This window comes from Chiloscyllium plagiosum, chromosome 12, assembly GCF_004010195.1.
Source record: "Chiloscyllium plagiosum isolate BGI_BamShark_2017 chromosome 12, ASM401019v2, whole genome shotgun sequence".
Taxonomy (NCBI): domain Eukaryota; kingdom Metazoa; phylum Chordata; class Chondrichthyes; order Orectolobiformes; family Hemiscylliidae; genus Chiloscyllium; species Chiloscyllium plagiosum.
Genome location: NC_057721.1, coordinates 78,038,642 through 78,059,249, shown reverse-complemented (window position 1 = coordinate 78,059,249; position 20,608 = coordinate 78,038,642). Strand labels below are relative to the sequence as shown.

The window sequence follows — 20,608 nt, the reverse complement described above, 5'->3', positions numbered from 1 at the left end:
CCACTCTCTCTCCCCCCGCCACACTCTCTCTGTCTTTCACCCCCACACCTTTAAGCCACATCTTAAAGTTCTCCAGTCCAAGTTTTCGGCCAATTGACCCAGAGGTTGTTCAGTGCTACATTATGAAAGGCATTCTATCAATGTAAGTTATTGCTTTTTTTGTTTTGAATGGATCAGCTCTGCTCAGAGGCCTTCCAGAATATTCTATAACGAGCTATCAGTGACTCCACCTATGTCAGCATGGTTCCAAACCCCATGACTCCATTGCATATTAATCTTAACAGTTAGTCATGGAGTGTTTGAGAAAATGTTTTCTGTGATACAAAGTTACTAAGACACTGGTCTCTCACATTGGAAGAATATTACTGTTACTGTTACCAGACATACACTGAAAGGACCATTTCAAAAGGTTGCATATGATTACTTTGGGAAATATAAGTGAGGTTGTCATAATTTTCAATGTTATGAATAGAACTGAACAAAATTGATCCTTTTTAACTTATTTTGTGCAGCTATATAAGACAACAGTAAAGTCGCATTTTAGGCGCGTACATTTGTGGTTGTTCTGATAAGGGAAGGATGTTATTAAACTGGAAAAAGGCACAAAGTAGATATAAAAGGATGCTACCTAGGTGGGAAGGTTTGAATTATAAGGAGAGACTGGAAAGGCTGGGACATTTTTCTCTGGAGTGTTCGAGGCTGAGGGGTGACCTTATACAGGCTTATAAAAGCATGAGGGGCATAGATAAGATGAACAGCCAAAGTCTTTTCCCCAGGATAGAGGAGCCTAAAACTAGGGGCAGAGGTTGAAGTTGAGATGGGAAAAGGGACCTGAGGAGCAACTTTTTCACACAAAAGGTGTTGTCTATATTGGAAGAGCTGCCAGAAGAGGTGGTGGGGATGAATACAATTACAAGATTTAACAGGTACTAGGGTAGAAAATGTTTAGAGGGGTATGGGCCAAATACAGACAAATGGAACTAGTTCAGTTTAGGAAGCCTGATCAATTTGGATGAGTTGGGCCGAAGGACCCGTTTCCGTGCTGTATGAATCTATCACTCCATGACGATAAGTAGGATGTCAGAATTCAAAGCCAGACATCGTGAAATTGTGAAATAGGTTCCCATGAAGGACACTGGTGTATAAGTGAGTGTCAGTGAACAGGTTAATGTATTTACAGAGAGTTTGGAGACTAAGGAACATGGTGGGGAGATGGAACTGAGGGAGACCTAGGAGAGGTAATTCTAAAGAATAGGCTGAGCAGTGAGTTGGTGGGGTTGAGGAATTCAACGAGAAGGTATTTAGTTGGATCATTAGGAACTCACTAATTGAGAAGAGATTAGTTTATTAGGTGTAATTACTTTTTAATGTTCTCAGAAGTCTTTGCATTCAATCATGAAGCCTTGTAAACAAATGCTTGCGAAGTGCGCTATCAAGGTGACAAGTAACAACCTACTGTGCAAAAACAACAGCTTATATTTATATAATGCTTTTAATATGGTGGCAAATGCAACCCCACTTTTTAAAAAAAGGAGGGAGAAAAAAATTAAGTATTAAGGGATCCATAGTCTAAAATCAATAATGGGGAATCTGTTAAAGTTTGTTATAAAAGATGTGGCAACAGAATTCTTGGAAAGCATTAAAAGGATTGAATAAAGTCAACATGGATTTATGCAAGTTTAACTAATCCACTGGAGATGTTTGAGTATGAAACTAGAATAGATAAAGGAGAACTTGTGGATGTGAAGTATTTAGATTTCAGGAAAGTTTTTAATAAAATCCAACTTAACAGGTTTGAGGATAAAATTAAAAGCACATGGGATTGGGGGTAATATAAAGGCATTGGTTGAGAATTGGCTGACAGATTGGAAACAAAGAGTGAGATTGAGTCTTTTCTCAAGTGGCAGGCAGTGACTGGTCAGGTACCACAAAGATCAGTCCTCAAGTCTCAGACATTAGTGATGTGTACAAGGGACTTGGATGAGAGAACCAAATATAATATTAACAGGTTTGCTGATGACACAAAACTGGGTGGGGTTGTGAGTTATGAAGAGGACACAAGGGGACTCCAATGTGATTTAGGCAAATTGAGTGAGTGATGACGGGCTTATGCCCAAAACATTGATTCTCTTGCTCCTCGGATGCTGCCTGACCTCGGATGCTTCCAGTGCCACACTTTTCAATTCTGACTCTCCAGCATCTGCGGACCTCGCTTTCTCCAAATTGAGTGAGTGGCAAATAAATTGCAGATGCAGCATAATGTGGGTAAATGTGAATTTATGCATTTCAGTTTCCAAAATGGAAAGGAAGAGTATTATTTAAGTGGTGGTATATTGGGAAGTGTTGACATATAAAGGGATGTGGGTGTCTTTGTACACCAGATAATGAAAGTAGATAGGCAGGTGCAGTAAGCATGGCATAGTGGTTAACACTGTTGCCTCCCAGTGCCAGGGACCTGGGTTTGATTCCAGCCTTGGGCAACCCTCTGTGTGGAGTTTGCACGTTTTCCCCATGTCTGTGGGTTCCCTCTGGGTGCTCCAGTTCCCTTCCACAGTTCAAAGATGTGTAGGTTAGGTGGATTGGCTGCACTAATTTGCCCATAGTGTGCAGGGATGTGCAGGCTATGTGGATTAGCCATAGGAAATACAGGGTTACAGAGACGGGGTGGGCCCAGCTGGGATGCTCTTCAGAGTGTCACTGTGGTCTTGATGGGCTGAATGGCCTCTATACAGTAGAGATTCTACAATTCTAAGCAATTAAGAAGGCAAATGATATACTGGCCTTCATTGCAAGGGAATTTGCGTTCAGAGTAGAGATGTTTTAATGCATTTATACAGTGCATGGTGAGACACTACCTGAAACATTACACGCAGTTTCTGTTTCTTTAGCTAAGAGAAAATATACTTTCCCTCGAGGGAGTGCAGTGGGGATTGACAAGGCTAAGACCAGGGATGGCAGGACTGTTGTATGAGTGAAGATCAGTTTGATTGGGGCTGTATTCACTAGAGTTGAGAAGGATGAGAGGGGATCTGATTGAAATGTATAAAATTCTACTAAGACTAGACAAACTAAATACAGGGAGGATGTTTTTCCCTGGCTGGGAACTGTAGAACTAGAGGTCACTGTCTCAGGATAATGGGATAGGCCATTTAATGAGACGAAGAAACGTTTCTTTACTCAGAGGGGCCTCAATTTGGGGAATTCTCTGTCACAGAATTCTAGCAAGACTGGGTTGCTGAGTATATTCAAGAAAGAGATGGATAGAGTTTTAGGGATTAAAGACATTGTGAGATATGGAGAGAAAGCAGGACCACGATGTGGAGATCGAGGACCAGCCATGATCATAGCGAACAGTGGAGCAGTCGTGAAGGGCTGAGTGGCCTCCTCCTCCTCCTAGTTTCAGTGTTTCTAAAATATTCCAACATGATTTGTGGGCGGCATGGTGAATTGGCCATGCTAAATTGCCCATAGTGTTAGATGAAGGGGTAAATGTAGGGGAGTGGGTCTGGGTGGGTTGCTTTTCGGCAGGTTGGTGTGGACTTGTTGAGCCGAAGGGCCTGTTTCCACACTGTAAGTAATCTAATGATACACAGGAGCTGCACTAAACAATATATAACACCAAACCACGGAAGAGATAATAGGTCAGATGATCAAACAGATGGTGCCAATTATGTATTGAGGAGGGTCTTTAAAGGTGAAAGAGAGCTGAGAGCTTTAGGGATGGGATTGCAGAGCTTGGAGCCTCAGCAGCTAAAGTACAACCATCAATAGTAGGGTGATCAAAATCAAGGAAATACAAGAAACCAGAATTAGAGGCGGTCAGATATCTTCAAGAGTCGTTGGACATTACAAAGTCTCAAAGGCTGTAGTGGAATGTGAAAATAAGAACAAGGCTTTTAAAAATGTTTTCTGGATAGCATTCAATCTGGGTCAGCATGCATAGGGATGATGGGTGAATATCACTTGATATAAGCTAAGATACCATCAGTAGGGTTTGGATTACTGGAACTTTGAGTGTAGAATGTAGGAGAAGAGCTAGGAATGTTATATTTATTGAGTTTGGGAAATGTTACTACTGAACAAGTCAGATCCCAAAATAAAATCTGGCCTGATGGATCCATATTTTAAATTTTTGTTCCAATTACTGAGGTGGTCTTTCACTGAAACAAAAGCGAGCAAAGGCTGCAGAATTTGGTTTTAACAAGAAAACAGAAGTTTATTCGGAAAAGAACAATGAACTAAAACAAACCTACTATCTACATAGAATCTAAATGATTTCAAATGCCTGGCAAAACAAAATTCCATTTATTCCCCAGCAGCATCAATTTAAAATCCAGGGAAATTCATTTCTCAATCAAATAGGAAAATGAGTAGACTATTCAGCCCTTTGGTCTGCTTTGCCATTCAATAAGATCATGCTGATCTGTTGCCTAACTCTACAAGCCTGCCTTGGGTGCATACTCCCCGATACCTTTGCTTAATAAAAATTTGTCTATCCGATTTAAAGTTAACAATTGAATTAACATCGACCGCTATTTGAGGACGAGAGTTCCAAACCCTCAGTACTTTAGGAATGTAGAAGTTCTTTTTAACATCTCTCCTGAATGACTTGGCCCTAATTCTTCGACGATGATCTCTGGTTCTAGAATCTTCAACCAGTGGTAATACCTATTCTGTCTTTTCCTGTTTAGATGGGTCGTTTTATACGTTTTGTTAATGCAAATTCACTGTAATGCGATTGATGAATTGGGGACACTGTGTGTCTAAAGCATGAACATTTAAAGCATGTATTGGTTATAATGCAATTCCAGCCCCATTAGTTTAAATTATGCTGCTATTATGCGATTTTCTTATAACACAGGATTGCATGAGAATGGAACTACCACATTATAGCAGAACTGACTGTATTTTGAAAACCTTGATTAGACCACCCCTTAATCTTTCGGGCTTATGCCCGAAACGTCGATTCTCCTGTTCCCTGGATGCTGCCTGACCTGCTGCGCTTTTCCAGCAACACATTTTCAGCTCTGATCTCCAGCATCTGCAGACCTCACTTTCTCCACCCCTTAATCTTCTAAATTCTGGAGAATAAAACCTGAATTATCCTATCTGTCCTTATAACTTAACCCCTGAAGTCCAGGTATTATCATTGTAAACCTATGTTAACTCCCTGCAGGGCCATAAACATCCTTCCTAAGGTGTGGTACACAGATCTGCTCACAATACTCTGAGTAGGGGTTAACTGGGGCTTTGGAAAACTGTAGCATCATGACTGCATTCCTATGCTCCAACCCTTTATGTATGAACTTGGCAGCTTCTCTTTGGTCCTAGCCCAAGGAGATACAAAACCCTTTCTTTGTGCCTCACAACTGAGATCTTAGGCTTCCTCAGCTTGGTATAACCAATTATAAATGTTTAACCAACCGCTTTTGGTCTGGAAGTTTTCACAACTCAAACTCTTACATTGAGAGAACGTAGTTCCTCAACTGCTCTAAACAAACTGGTTATTTCAGGGAGAAACAATTCTTTCATTAAACTGAATTCAAAAGCTTTTTAACTAAATTTAAGAAAAAAAACTTGCCAGCCTTATTTTCTGTGAAGAAGATGTATCAATTCCATTTCTTTTCCTGTCATGAAACGTCACAATATATACAAACTTCCATTCACCCTCTAGGAGGCCTTTAATCATCTGCTTTCTGCCACAGATTGATTTAAAAACATAATTCTGTCATGTCTGACCTAGTTAATTATTTAACCAAATCCATGTGTCACTTAAAAAAAGATAAAATCTTTTTTTTTAATTAATAAACACACTACTTTCATCACACGGTATAAAAGGCATAAGTAAATATTTTACTAGCAGATGAGCTGAGGCAGGGATGCAATAGAGTGATTTTATAGAGGTGGAAATAGGTAGCCCTGGTGATGATATAAATAAGTAGTTGGAAGCACATCTTAAAATTAAGTGTCATACCAATGTGGTGAGGAATTGAAAAATGTGGCGCTGAAAAAGCGCAGCAGGTGAGGAGCAGGAGAGTCATTCTGGGCATAAGCTCTTCATCAGCAATGTGGATGAGGAAGGGGGCTGAGAGATAAATAGGGGTGCGTGGGTGGGGCTGGAGGAAGGGTAGCTGGGAAAAGCAATAGGTGGTTGCAGGTGGGAGGTGATTGTGATAGGTTGGTGGGGAGGTTAGAACGGAAAGGTGGGAAGAAAAATAGGGCAGACCAAGAGGGTGGTGCTGAGTTGGAGGGTTCACCTACCTTCCCCCAAGCCCTAGCCCCAGACCCCTATTTATCTCTCAGCCCCCTTTGGTGCCCTGATGAAGGACTTATGCCTAATGACTTATGACTCTCCTGTTCCTCGGATGCTGCCTGACCTGCTGTGTTTTTCCAGCACCACATTTTTTGACTCTGACTCCCCAGCATCTGCAGTCCTCACTTTCTCTCAAGGTGGTGAAGAGATGAATTCAGTCTCAGATTATTGTCAGAGTGAGGATTGGGGTCAGTCGTTCAAGAACAGAGTTTGAATTAGGATATGAAAGCAATGGCATCAATTTTCCCAATACTTAACTGGAGGAAATTTCAGTTCACCCAGTTCTAACATGAGGAAAAAAGCCGAAAGAATTGTGAATGCTGTAAACTGGGAACAAAAACAGAAATTGCTGGAAAAGCTCAGCAAGTCTAGCAGCATCTGTAGAGAGAAATCAGAGTTAACGTTTCAGGTCTGGTCACCCTTGCTCATAAAGTTCTGAGGAAGGGTCACCGGACATGTAACATGAACTCTGATTTCTTTCCACAGATGCTATCAGACCTGCTGAGCTTATCCAGCAATTTCTGTTTTTGTTGCTAATGTAGAATAAGCTGTCTGATAACTCAGCAACAGTGTAGAGACTGATGATACCCAGGCCACCACCACCTTTCTGTGTATGTGTGAAAAATAACACTCTGCTTTTGGATGACGTCGCAGAACATAGCTGTGCAATAAGAGGGAGTTCAGGCTAGTTCCGTTGGGATCCTAGAGCTGTTAGTACAGCAGCTGAAAGATAAGCTATTCTCAGGCTCTATACATATATATTTAATCAACCTGTTCAGAGATGTTATGAGAACCGTCTTGAACCCAGGCCACATGGCCCAGTGCTAGGGACACTACCACTGTGCCAAAAAGGCTCTGTTCCTTCAGCAGTACTTAAATAATTTGAATGGACACAGGTAAAAACACTTCCATCCACCAGAGAGCCAGTGGAAGAGGATGGTGTGGTCAGTTGTGTCAAAGGCTGTGGACTGGTCGAGAATTAGAATATTTTTTTTGTGAGGTGGTGGAGTTGTGATAATGTCACTGAACTAGCAACGTAGAGCCGCAGGCTAATGTACTGAACGTGGGTTCAAATTTCACTTTGGTGAATGATGAAATTGGAATTCAGTAAAATCTGAAATGAACGGCTAGCAAAATGGAAATCATTTAACCATTGCGGTTTGTCACCCCTTCCTGGTCTTGCCGAGATGTGACTCCAGACCCATAGGACTGTGGTTGATATGAACCTGCTCTCTGAGCCAATTAGAGATGGGCAATAAATGTTGGCCTAGTCAATGATGCCCACATGAAATTAATGATTGAAGAAAATGTTTACCTCTGTCACAGTCACATAATGGTGACTTCTGTGTCATTTGTGACTTTGATTTGTGATGGGGGTTGGAAACGCAATTGGAGAAATTCTAACACAGAATTACAGGAGTGGTGAGCACAGATAGTGGAAGTGGCAACAGACTCAGGATATTAGAGAGGCAAGGGAGGAAGAAGACAGGTGCTAATTTGTAAAAAGAGCAGGGAAAAGGTATTGTCTTTTCAGCAGATGGGTGGATGCCAGATAAATTTAAAGAAAAATAGGAAAACATAGAATCATAGAGATGTACAACACAGAAACAGACCTTTCGGTCCAACTTGTCCATGCTGACCAGATAACCTAAATTAATCTAGTCCCACTTGCCAGCACTTGGCCCATATCCCTCTAAACCCTTCCCGTTCATGTACACATCCAGATGCCTTTTGAATATTGTTATTGCACCAGCCTCTACCATTTCCTCTGGCAGCCTACTTCATTTGCACCACTCTCTGCATGAAAAAGTTGCCCCTTAAGTCTCTTTTAAATCTTTCCCCTCTCACCCTAAACCTATGCCCTGGACTCCCCCATCCTAGGGAAAAGACCTTGCCTACTTACCCTATCCATACATCTGAAGTGAGAGAGCTATTTGGAATATAAACCAATATGAGGACCAGGAGGGGACATTGGATGGTCAGCTCTTTGGTGGAAGTAGGGCTGAGGGAGCAGAACTGAAGGAGCAGGAAGTGGGTCTCATAGATAAGATGAGCTGGGAGAGAGAAGGGGAAGATGCAAGTCTGTGGCTGAAGCAGACCTTTAGAGAATGTTTAGCGCAGTGGTTGTGAGGAAAGTAGGATTGTCATTGAAGCAGCTGACCAAATAATCTTGATCTTAGTCAGAAGACATTCATCAGCTCATAGTATTTGTCTTTAGGAGTGAGAGTGCAGATGTTGGAGGAAGGACGATAAGCTTTTTTGCAGAAAAACAGAGATTCTGGAATATTAGTGAGAAGTTTTATCAGATAGAACAAGACCCAATTCTGTTTGAAGTTTCTTTAAAATCTCTTTCACAGAATGTGAGCCTCATTGGCTAGGTCTGTATTAATCGTAATCAGTAATTGCTCTTGAACTGCTACAATCCACTTGTTAGACAGGGTGTTCTGGGATTTTGACAGTGATGGAAAGGTAATATATTTCCAGGTCAGGATGAATTGGTGGGTGGAGGTGGTGGGCTTTCATGCACCTCTACCTCTTGTCTTTCGAGATGGAAGGGTCATGGATTTGGAAGGTGCTGTGTGAAGAGCCTTGGTGAATTTCTGCAGTGAATCTTGTAGATGGTGCATACTGCTGCCACTGAGCATTAATGGTGGAGGGAGTGGATGTTGAAGATGGTATGTGTGGTGTTTATCAAATGGGAAGCTTTGGAATGGTGTCAAGCTCCTCGCACGTCATTGGAGCTGCACCCATCCAGGCAAGTGATGTGAGTTTAGCCTGTTGATCTTTATATTCTTTAAATACAGCATCCCTGAGACTTAAGGAAGTGGAGATTCAGACCACACTGAGAGAATAGCCAGATTGGGAAAGTGAAATGGTGTTAGTAGGAACAGGGCATTGAACTTGGAGGTGGGGTTCTGGTTAAATAACCAGCAGCTGTCAAAATGTGTCAGTAAACTGAAAGATTAGGACTGCCGAGCTAGGATTTAAATGTACATTTGGAAATTCTTTTTCCTTAATCTTTCATAGGATGTAAGTGTAACCAGCATTTGTTGGCAATCTCTTATTGCCTTTGAATTTGAGTAACTTACTTGGCCATTTCTGAGGGAAATTTAACAGTCAATCACATTGACATTGCTATGGATCTGGACTCATGGGCCAGACTGCAAAGGGACAACAGATTTCATAGAACATAGAACAATACAGTGCAGAACAGGCCCTTTGACCCTCGATGTTGCGCCGACCTGTGAACTATTCTCAGCTCGTCCCCCTACACTATCCCTAAAGGCCATTTGTAAACCCGATACACTTTTGTGACTGCCGATGGCAGTTTCATGGTCAGATTATTGGGATTAGCTTTCAATTCAATATTTATTAATTGCATTTAAATTCCACAAGTCAAAAAAACTACAGGAAACTACAGAATAGAGGGATCTGGGAGTCCTCGCCCTAGGAATCACAAAAAGCTGGCATCCAAGTTCAGCAGCTAATAGGAAAGCCCAATGAAATGTTGGCCTTTATTTCAAAGGGAATAGAGGTTTTACTAAAGTTTTATAAGGCACTAGTCAGATCACAGCTGTGAGTAATAGAGGGTCCCTTGTCAAAGGAAAGATATACTGGCAATGGAAGGAGTCCACAGAAGGGTTCACTAGGTTGATCCTGGGTATGGAGGGACTGTCGTATGAGGAGACATTGAGTATATTGGGTCTGTACTCTTTGGAAAATAGAGGAATGAGAGAAGACTTATTGAGACACACAAGATTCTTAGGGACTCGACACAGATGCTGTTTCTCCTTGTGGGAGAGTCTAGGAGCAGAGACCATCATGTCAGAATAAGGATTCGCACATTTTAGACAGAGATGAGATGAAATACAGGGGAGCCATCTCTGTGAAAAGCATGATCCCGTCTAAAGAGAGGAGCTAAGTGTTTTTATTAAATTTGATCAGGAATAGGAGTTTAATGGAGACTCTGTGCTAGAGGGCTTGGAATATATTTGATGGAAAGTAAGGATACGATTCAGGAATTTTAAACGACGAATGAAAGAGAATAGGAATTTGCTTCAATATGTAATCAGTTCAATCTTTTAGTTACGGTGTACTCAGCCCTGTTGCACAGACACACACCTGCACCCCGCACAACACAAGCATCTAACTATTCTAATCATATTTTCCAGAACTAGGCCCATAGCCTTGTATATCTTGGCATCACAAATGCACTTGTTTAGATTAGATTCCTTACAGTGTGGAAACAGGCCCTTTGGCCTAACAAGTCCACACCAACCCTCCGAAGAGTAACCCACCCAGGCCCATTTCCCTCTGACTAATGCACCTAACACTATGGGCAATTTAGCATGGCCAATTCACCTGACTTGTATATCTTTGGACTGTGGGAGGAAACCGAAGCACCTGGAGGAAACCCAAGCAGACACGGGGAGAATGTGCAAACTCCACACAGACAGTCGCCCAAGGCTGGAATTGAACCCAGGACCCTGGTGTTGTGAGGCAGCAGTGCTAACCACTGAACCACCCTGAATACTTCTGAAATGTTATGGAATTCTTCAATGTTACGCCCACCATCATTATAGGCAATGTGTTCTAGATTGCCATCACGCACTAGGTGAAACTTTTGTTCCTCTCATCCCCTTAACACATCCTGCCCTTACCTGAATTCTGTGCCCCTGGTCATTTATCCTCCATCATGAGGCTGCAAAACAGTCAGTTCTGCAATACTTAGTCCTGCTATGCAAACGCGTGACACACACACACACACGCACAGTCAGTGCTGGGACACTCAGTCCTGCTGCACACCAAAGTGAGCTGCAAGGAGCTCTTGTATTAGTGGGAAGGCATAGGGAAAATTCCTAAATGGTTGCCAGAAGTTAGACTTGTGGTTGAAAGCAACCCACAATTTAACCCAACCCTGAGTAACAGGTCTGTAGTGGGACAGTACACCTGGGAATTCAGGCATCAAAGTCACACAAGAATGAGGAGATTTGTTGGAATCACACCAGGATGAGGGATTTTAGTTAAATTGGGCAACTGTGATGATGCATATTAATTATACCATGATCAATGCTGCCACCATTCCTCCCTCCCATGCTAGTCTAAGGGACTGTTCAGTCATCTGTGGGGGAGGATGGAAGGACTAAGTCTTATCAAAAGTGTCTTTTGACTTTGATAACAAGATGTAGGTAGTTCCATCGCAGCAACTATATACAAGTCCCATAAATTCTGAAACATACTCACGATTATTGAGTGAACAGAAATGGAAAGAGCCAGGTTAGACTTGCAGTTCTCTGACTCAAGAAGAAACGTATATTCCATCAGGTTAAAATAAAAACATAGAATCCCTAAAGTGTGGAAGCAGGCTATTCAGCCCATACTGACCCTCCGAAAAGCATCCCAGCCAGACCCAACCCCCCTACAACCTCATATTTCCAATGGCAAATCCACCTACGCTACACATCATTGGACACAATGGGGCAATTTAGCATGGGCAATCCACCTAATCTACACATCTTTCAACTGTGGGAGGAAACTGGAGCAAACCCACGCAGACACAGGGAGAATGTGCAAACTGCTCACAGACAGTCACCTGTGGCTGGAATTGAACCTGGATCCCTGACACGGTAAGGCAGCAGATGAAACCACTGAGCCACCATGTTGCCCATGACATAGATTAACCTTAGCTTCAAAGCTGCTCAAAATAATAATGAAATTAGAGTAAATAAAGCACAACGGAAGGATATGTGTTGGCGATACGTTGTTCAGATTAAAGACAATTGTCTGATTCTTTTGCGATTTGAGGAATGTGAGGTATTTCCAATGTGAGGAAACAATTTTTTGTTGTTGTGATGTGAGATGTGCTGCTGAAGGAATGGTGGGAATAGATTTAGTAAAGAGATCTGGAGATACTCTTGAAAGGGAAGCATAGCCAGACTATGTGGAAATAACACTCCAGAGAGCTAATTGGACAGGTTTTACAATGAGCTGGCACTAGTCTGATGGGCTGAGTGGCCTCATTCTGTATTGTATGAACACAGAGAAGCCAAATTATTCCCTCCATGTCTTGTCACATTGGGGACTTCCTTATTTGATGATATAGGTGTAAGTCTAACCTGGCTCTTTCCATTGGTGTTCACTATCAGAGAGGAAAACCATTTAACTTCAGAACGGTTGGATGGAGATGTATATTCCTCCCTCCCAGTTCTGAGTAAGTAAAACCATTCCCACCACTCAACAAAAGTCAACTTATTATCCAAATCCCCAGATTAGTTTTTAATCATCAAGCTCTTCTTACCAACTGTAAGGAAGATTAATGTTCAGAGCAGAGAGTTGATGGAGCCTTAGTACTAAGTATTGAGAGGTGTATTCAGAGCCCAGCCTAAATCAGGTAGAGCAGTGGAATCAGAAACTTATAGCCTTACCCTAGCAAGTTGTAAAATTCAATTCTACAAATAAGGTAATTTGTGGGACAGTCGCAAGAAAAGTCAGCCTTGAAAAATTCCAGATCATTATGAATGTGCAACTAATTCATTAATATCTTTGCAGAAAGAGTCCTGCTGTCTCCAATTTGATGTGAAACTCTATCAATGGGGCTGATGTGTAGAATTGCACAAATGTCTTCAGCACTAAAATGACCCATTGATCACAATTGGTCCACACTGTATGCTCAATCTGAAAAGTCATCTCACTCTTTCAAATGCGTATCCTTTTCTTCCCTCTTCCTCATTTGTCTATCTAATTTGTAACAATATTCGTGCAGATCATGTCCATCATTCCACATTCTCACCAGTCACTGGACTCATTGGTGCTGGTCTTATATTGATCGCCCTTTTAGTATTGGACACTCCCGTCTAGCAGAAACATCGCCCTTATCAAACCCTTCCATAATTTTAAAGACCTCTATTATATCAGTTCTTTGGTATCTTCTTTTCTAGAGATAGAACATAGAACATAGAACAGTACAGCACAGAATAGGCCCTTCAGCCCATGATGTTGTGCCGATCATTGATCCTCATGTATGCACCCTCAAATTTCTGTGACCACATACATGTCCAGCAGTCTCTTAAATGTCCCCAATGACCCTGCCTCCACAACTGCTGCTGGCAACGCATTCCATGCTCTCACAACTCTCTGTGTAAAGAACCCACCTCTGACATCCCCACTATAGTTTCCTCCAACCAGCTTAAAACTATGACCCCTCGTGTTAGTCATTTCTGCCCTGGGAAATAGTCTCTGGCTATCGACTCTATCTATGCCTCTCATTATCTTGATAACCTCAATTAGGTCCCCTCTCCTCCTCCTTTTCTCCAATGAAAAAATTCCGAGCTCAGTCAACCTCTCTTCATAAGATAAGCCCTCCAGTCCAGGCAGCATCCTGGTAAACCTCCTCTGAACCTAGGGCGACCAGAACTGGACACAGTATTCCAAGTGCGGTCTAAGATCAGAGCTCCTTTATATTTAATCCTTCCTGATAATTATAACCTCTTAGTTTCAGTAATCATTTAGCAAATATTGTTCATTCTCTCATGCTTCTGTTTCTTTTTTTTTAACAAAGCTGAGACCAGAAATGATGCAATGTGATTGATCTATATGGATGCATGAGGCATCATTGTATGAGTTCAGAATGGATGGACCATTGGGTCTTCTCTCCTCTGAGGTTTCTACACTCTGAAGTAAGTCCACCACCAAAGCAAAGTGACAGCTGCATGTACTATATGTAAGGACCTTCCTAACCCACAAGCTGCACCATCCAGAAGGACAAGGGCAGCAGATGCAAGGAACCACCCACAAGCTCCCCTCCAAGCCACGCACCATCCCAACTTGGAAATCTATCGTTGGTCTTTTATTATATAACTGGGTCAAATCCCAAGACTCCTAATTTTAATAACGCTGTGAAAATATCTGCTCCACAAAGACGATAGCATTTTCAGAAAGTGGCACATTGCCAACTTCTCAAATGTGCTTAGAAATGGGCAATAAATGCCTGTCAAATAAATAGCCTTCAATCTTACTTTTGACTTGTTCAATGGAGTCCTTCGCCTCTGGTTGTTTCAGGGGACAGAGTGTTCCATTGCTCTTTGTTTGAGAAAATGGTTCCTGACATGGCCCTCAATCGCCACGCCTACTTCTGAAGTTGTACTGGAGCCTCTACTTCCCATGCTACAGAATCCGATACATATTTTGCGAATCTCGAGAGGATAAATGCTGAAAGACTGTTTCTTTTGGCTGGCTAGTTGAGAACTAATGAGTTTAGGATAAAACAAAGAGAAATTCCTTTGATTTAAAGTAAGACCATAAGATGGAGAAGCATTCAATCCAGGTCATGGCTGATCTGAAAGCTCTCAACTACACCTTCCTGCCTCTTCCCCCAAAACTCTTGTTTCACTTATTGATTTGTGCTGTGAATCTTCAGAATTCTCTGCTGCAAAATGTTTGGTTGTTGAGTAAATTCAAGACAAAGGTTGATATGTTTTTGGACACTCCAGCAATCAGCAAACCTGGGAATAAGGCAGGAAGATGTTGTGTTGAAAGATCAGTAATGGACTAACTAAATGATGGAACAGGGTCTGAATGGTCTCCTTCTGTCCCTATGTTTCCTATGATGGCAGCATGCCCTGTTTCACTCCACTTCATTAAAAGTACTAAATAAAAACCGAAAGAACTGCAGATGCTTTAAATGAGAAAAAAAACCAGAAGTTGCTGGTAGAGCTTGGCAGGTTTGGCAGCGTCTGTAAAGAGAAATCAAAGTTAACATTTCGGGTCCAGTGACCCTTCCTCAGTTTTAACCTGCCAGGCTTTTCCCACAACTTCTGTTTCTCATTAAAGCACTGTGAGACATCCTGAAATATTAAACAGTGCTGTATAAATGTAAGCCTTATTTTTATTGGAGAAGAACTGAAAAACATATCTTGATAGTTTTGCAACCTTCAATGAGTCAGTGACCGCCTTTACAACTTTCAGTGTGCTTACTACATCATTCACCAAAATGAACTATCATTTCTGTTTGACATTTTCTCTATCTTTCCCTTGCCTGTTAACAACTGAAGTCATCTTTGTGCCCTGACTTGAACTGGCATCACCCTAACACTAAAGCTGCAATCAAAGAGTTTAGTTTCTACCCTTGTGCCTGAATACTTATCTCCCCGGCAACTCTAGGCTCCATGTGAAAGCCAAGGTTGTGAAAACGTGAATACTTCTCCTATCTCAGAAGAGTTTTGTAACACTTCTGTATAAAATGCAAGACGACCTTGCATTTTTGTAGTACTGTTCAACTCGCAGACAGTCCCAAATCACTTTACAATTAACCAAGTATTTTGAAGTGTGGTCAATGTTGTATAGTACGACCTATGATAACCAACCAATTTACACACAGCAAAGTCTCATAAACAGTAATGAGGTGGTGATCGGATGTTGATTGAAGGATAAATAATAGCCAGGACACTAAATCAAACTTATCTTCTTCTCTTTGAATAGTGTGATGGGTTTTTTTTAAGATGAAGCTGAGAGGCTAGGTAATACCTTTTCCCAACAATGCAGCAGTGAAGTGTCAGATGTGATTATTTGTTCAAGTGGGACTTGACGCTCCCCCATCACCTAGAGATTAAGAGGTGAAAGTGTTATCTTGGGGTCATTTCTGATTATTTGCAACAGATTGTCCTTTAGTCATTCTCCACCACAACCATGCTCTCTTTCTCTTTCCATTCACATCACAGCCTTGTTCACCTTTCTCAATTTTACGGATAGTGCAATAGCCTATGTTTCTCTCACTTTCTAAACAGAAATGCCTCATTTATCATCCCGACTTACCCATGACCCAAATATTATTCAACCTGCTTGCTTCATCAAGAAATGGCTGAATCTTTAGAGTAGAAATGAGTCCACGTTGCCAAAGCAACAGCTAGGAACATTGCTCTGTTGTTTAAAAAGGGAGGAAGGATTAGACCAAGCAATTACAGGCCATTGCCCTAGCCTCAATGGTAGGAAAATAATTACGTAACATTTTGAAGGGCTGTATAAACTACCATTTTGAAAGTCAAGTCTTAGTCAAAGACACGGCAGCAAGAAGATTGTGTCGAATATGATTGAACCTTTTGGGGAGGGAACAAATCAGAAGATTGATGAGAGTAGCACATTTATATGGGGGACCTGGATTTTAGCAACGGTTTTGACAAGGTCCCACATGGGAGATTTATTGGAAAAGAAATGGTGGAGGAACTGAATAGGTACTTTGTGTCAGTCTTCACAGTGAAAAGTAAAAGACAATGGAATCCAAGGAAGAGTGGAAAGTTGGCTCAGGGAGATCAAACAAAGAGTTAAGATCAATGAGTGCATCAGTTTGTATCCTATAGGGTTTTGTAGTCCTTATTACCTTAAGTATATGCTTGAGTGCCATAACCTGTGAGGGCTGAAAACAGAGTCAGCTGGATAGCTCTTCTTTAGCTTGCACAGATATGATGGGCTAAAAGACCAATATTTGCACTGTGAATTTATACATAGTTCTATAAGCAATTTGCACGTACACAGAACCTTCATTATAGTAAAACATCCCATAGTGTTTCATTGGAGCATTAAGAGACTAAATTTGACATTGAATCACATATTAGATGTTATGTTGTTGGAGGCAGTTCAGAGAAGATTCACTAGTATAATCGCCAGTATGAAGGGATTGTCGTATAAGCCAAGATTTAACAGGTTGGGACTCTACTTATTGGAGTTTGAAAGAATAAGAGGTGATCTCATTGAAATATATAGTATTCTTAAGGGGCTTGACTGGGTAAATACCAAGACAGTGTTTCCCCTCATGGGACAATCTTGAGCCAGAGGATTTAGTTTCACAATAAGAGCTACACCAAGTTAAGACTGAGATGAGGAGGAATTTCTTCTGAAGGTTGAGTATCTTTGGAATTTCTTGCCACAGAGACCTTGTGTATATTTAAGGCTGAAATAGATTGATCAGTCAGGGAATCAGTGGTGATGGGGAAAGGAGAGAAAAGTGGATGTGAGGAATTTTGTATCAGCCATGATCCTTTTGAGGGGCCAAACAGCCTGCTCTTTTTTTAGTAAATGGTTAAAAGCCTAGTCCAAGAGTAAGGTTTGAAAGATGTTCTTAAAAAGAGAAGAGAGAGACCCCTTCAGGGTCACCAGACTGAAACGTTAACTCGGATTTCTCTTCACAGATGCTGTCAAAGTTGCTGAAAAAACTCAGCAGGTCCTGATTTTGTTATATTAACCATTTTCCAGTCCTCAGGGATCCTTCCTGACTGCAGTGTTCCTGAAGGATCACCATTAATGCCTCTACAATCTTTTCAGGTATCTCCTCCAGAACTCTGATAGTCCATCTGGTCGGGGTGATTTATCCACCTTCAGACCTTTCAGCTTTCCCTGCACCTCCTTAGTGACAACGACCACACTTGCCTCTGCCCTCTGACTCTGGGTTCTGCTATGCTACTGTGTCTTTCACTGTGAAAACAGACACAAAATACCTATTCAGTTCTTCCACCATTTCTTTGTTTCCCATTACTACTTCTCTGGCCTCATTTTTCATTAGTACAATGTTCAATCTTGCCTCTCTTTTGTATCTAAAAAACTCTTACAATCTTTTATATTAGCCTACTTACCCACATTTCATTTTCTTCCCCATATTGCTTTTTTTTAAAAATGAAAGTTATCATCTGGCTTTTAAAGGCTTCCCACTAATGTTTACCATATTATATGTTTTTATGCTGATCCTGACTTCCCTTGGTAGCTATGGTTGCCTTATCCTCACCTTAATATGTTTCTTCTTCCTTGGGATGATTTTCTGCTGTGCATCTGAACTACCCCCAGAAACCCCTGCCATTGCTGCTTCACCATCTTCCCTGCTCAGCTCCCCTTCCAATCAACTCTGGCCAGCTCCTTCCTCATGTCTTTGTAGTTACCTTTACCCAATTGTAATATTGTTTCATCTGATTCCAGGTGCTCCCTCTCAAACTGCAGGGTGAATTCTATCATATTATGGTCACAGATCCCTAGGGGTTCCTTCACCCTAAGCTCCCTGATCAAGTCTGCCTCATTACACATCACCAAATCCAGAATTTCCTGTTCCTTGGTGGGCTCTATCACAAGGTACTCCAAACCATCTCGTAGACATTCCATAAATTCCTTTTCTCGAGATCTGCTACCAATCTGATTTCCCCAGTACCTCTGCATATTGAAGTCCTCCAATGATTATTGTAATAGTGATTTTCTTACACACCTTTTCTATCTCCTAATTTATTTTCTTGCCCAAATCCCGACTATTGCTTGGATGCCTGTACGTAACTCCCACCAAGGTCTTTTTACCACCCCCATTATGTTCCTCAATTTGACCCACACAGATTCTATGCCTTCTGACTTCATATCACTTCTCACTATTGATTTCATTTCTTACTAACAAAACCACCATGCCCCCTCTGTCCATTTGACAGGGCTTGTATCCTTAGATATTTATTTCCTAGCCCTGATCCCCTTGCTGTCTAATATCTACAACATCCCACCTGCCAATTTCAAGTTGTATTACAAACTAATTTACCTTGTTTCACGCACTGTGTGCATTTAACCATAACACCCTCAGTCCTGCATTGACTGCTGTCCTTCTCAGGTAAGAACAAGGACTGCAGATGCTGGAAACCAGATTCTGGAGTAGAGTGATGCTGGAAAAGCACAGCAGTTCAGGCACCATCCGAGGAGCAGGAAAATCAACGTTTCGGGCAAAAGCCCTTCATCTGGAATACAGACAGAGTGCCTGAAGGGTGGAGAGATAAATGAGAGGAGGGTGGTGCTTTTCCAGCACCACTCTACTCCAGAACCTGCTGTCTTTCTCAGTTGTTCCCTTATCTGCTGTGCTGCAGTTAGATTCATGATTCTTTCCTTTTTTTTTAGTTCTGCTGCTTGTTCTGGAAACTTTAATAACCTCTGCTGAGTCCTCACTCTCTTTAATTTTTCCCATAAATTTCCATGCACAACTGAATCCATTTCCCCTCCCACCAATTTAGCTTAAAGCCCTAGCCACAGCCCTAGTTGTGTGATTCACAAGGACTCTGGTTCCAGCAGGTTTCAGGTGGAGACTGTCCCAGTAGAACAGCTCCCTCCTGCCCCAGCATTAGTGGCAATGTCCCATCAACTCAAACTCATTTCTCCCACAACAATTTAAAAGCAAAATACTGTGGATGCTGGAAATCTGAAACAAACTCATTTATAGTGAGAGAAAGACAAAAGTAACATTGCAAGTTCTGATATGATTCTGAAGAGTCATATCAGACTCAAAACATTGTGCTTTTCTCTCTCCACAGGTGCTGCCCAGAGTGCAGAGGACCTCCAGGATTTTTTTCCTTTCATTTACCTTCCTATGGACCGAGCAAGTGTTGCTTTTCACTGTCCCTCAATACACCTGATGGCCTTTGACAGCCTACCTGCAACACCCTCTTCATTCTTCAACACACCCTCACCAGCCATGCAATCCATTCACATTCCTCCCCTTCCAAACCTCAGCCTCAAACTCCTCCAGGCTAGATCTTACTGACGGCTGCACAGAGCTCGGCACTGACCTCAAATTGTATCCCTGGTCCTGAATGGGCTGCCTTCAGAGGATGACGAGGTGTTGCTTATACTGCTGAAGGGTATTCTCAGAGACCCAACATGGTTTATCATACAAATGAGCTGCAACAACATGATTTGGAGATGCCGGTGTTGGAATGGGCGTACAAGGTTGAACATCACACAACAATCACAATAGTCCAACACTGATACAACATTTGATGGTGCCAAAAACAAAGCCCAGAATAAGCATTATGGTTTATTTCATAGCACTGTTCCCCACCTCTGCTGCCCCAGTCATTCTGGTCTGCATTCCTAGTTATGGAATGAACAATCCTTGCCCAGTTCTCTAGAATGGGCTGTTTGATGGGCTTAATGGTCTACTTCTGCTCTTACATCTTATGGCCTATCGGTGATAGATGGACTTTTATACAGTAAAAGACACAAGGGTTATGGGGAACAAGACAGGAAAGTGAAGTCGAGGGTTATCAGATCAACCATGACCTCCTAAATAGTGCAGCAGACCCCACAGGCTAGTTCTCCTCCCTCTTATGATCTGATAGAGCGAGGGAAACAGATTCAGGATTGACTTTCAAAACAAGGAATTTGATCAATACTTAACAGGGGTGAGAATTGCAGGGCTGTTGAGAGAGAGAAAAAAATACACAGGGGGATTAATTAGACAGCTCTTTCAATAGACCCTAATACTGAACCTATTGTCTGAATGGCCTGAGAATG

The 20,608-nt window shown here is 41.8% G+C and overlaps 1 long non-coding RNA gene across 9 annotated transcripts in view; it reads left to right on the top strand.

The window, feature by feature from the left end:
* The window catches only part of LOC122555422, a 324,887-nt gene that overhangs the window by 32,602 nt on the left and 271,677 nt on the right, over nucleotides 1-20,608 (top strand). The window contains exon 1 of one of the 9 annotated variants that reach the window (XR_006313269.1): nucleotides 14-142. The exons of the other annotated variants lie outside the window; for them this stretch is intronic. This is a non-coding gene — a long non-coding RNA (uncharacterized LOC122555422). Of the gene's footprint in view, nucleotides 1-13; nucleotides 143-20,608 lie in introns of those variants that run through there. 9 annotated transcript variants of the gene reach the window in all.